The following is a 1,170-nucleotide window of genomic DNA, read 5'->3' as shown; positions in this document are numbered from 1 at the left end:
AATTTGAGAAGCCCTTTGCTGAGCTGATGAAACAAGTCACCCCAGGGTAGTTGGTATCCACAGCAGTTCTGATCTTAGAAATGGTTTTGGTGACCTTGCTCATCTGAATGAAAAAGACCAATCGAGTTAATTTTAAATGTTTTTTGTCCAGTGACCTTGGCTGAACAATTAACTTTAGTACCAGCCTGGAATGGACTAAGTGCTTGTTCCTCCATGTGTATGTTATTTGGGGGGTCATTCACTGGAATTACTTAAGTATCATTTATTGGAAATGATCTGTTTTGTTCTGCTTTTCTGAGAACCATTTTGGATATTGGTAGATGAAGAACAAATTCTTCCCTGAGGTGGTTTTGTTCACAAATACACTCCATATCAATCTTAGCCGTTAAGGAAGAAAGCTGTAATGTGCTTAAGCTTGCCACGATGTGAGAGGATGAGAACATATCATTCCTGATTTAAGTCTTATAGCCCAAGGCCTAAAGGAGAAGAGGATCCTCCCTTCCCCCACGAACTGGATAGGACTGGAAAGCCAGAAGGGCTGGCCACCCTTCCAGCATCTGGTAGGGAGCAGGGGAAGCTGAATGAAAAGGTCCAATGGTCAGGATGAAACAGGTCTCATTTATTCTGTGCATTTAGAGTGGAGTCTTCCTATTTCAGACTTCTGGGGACTGTATTGCTTGTTCAAGTGAACATTAAAACTCCTATTAGTGAGAGTGGGTGCCAGTGCACATACCTATCCCCAGCTATCTTATTGATTTCCTTCCCTTGCCCAAAACTATATTTTGGCATGCAACAAGAGAAAAAAACAACTTCAAAATGCATGTAGCAAATGCAAATCCTTGTAGCAGCAACAGTAGCCGAAGCGTAAGGGGCCCTAACAGGTTTGCATTCAGCTAAGGAAGTCTGTCGCATCAGTCACAGGTCCACAGCAGTGGGATTCTAGTGTCCAATGTCTGTTAAAAAATGGCTGTGTAGTAAAAGTGATGGAATTATCGAAGCTGTATTTATGCTTTGAAGAGAAGGACAACACAGCTGTGCCCAGACTAAATGATTGGCCAAGCTGTAGTGGAGTTCTGGGTAGGAGAAATTCATGGCCAAGGAAGAAAGGAAAGATTAAGATCTGTTAAGGAAGTCTGGTTTATAGGCCAGAGATCTGTGCCAGTCTGTATG

Source organism: Haliaeetus leucocephalus, unplaced genomic scaffold, assembly GCF_000737465.1.
Source record: "Haliaeetus leucocephalus isolate CR32 unplaced genomic scaffold, Haliaeetus_leucocephalus-4.0 Scaffold889, whole genome shotgun sequence".
NCBI lineage: Eukaryota > Metazoa > Chordata > Aves > Accipitriformes > Accipitridae > Haliaeetus > Haliaeetus leucocephalus.
Note: the sequence above shows the minus strand (reverse complement) of the source record.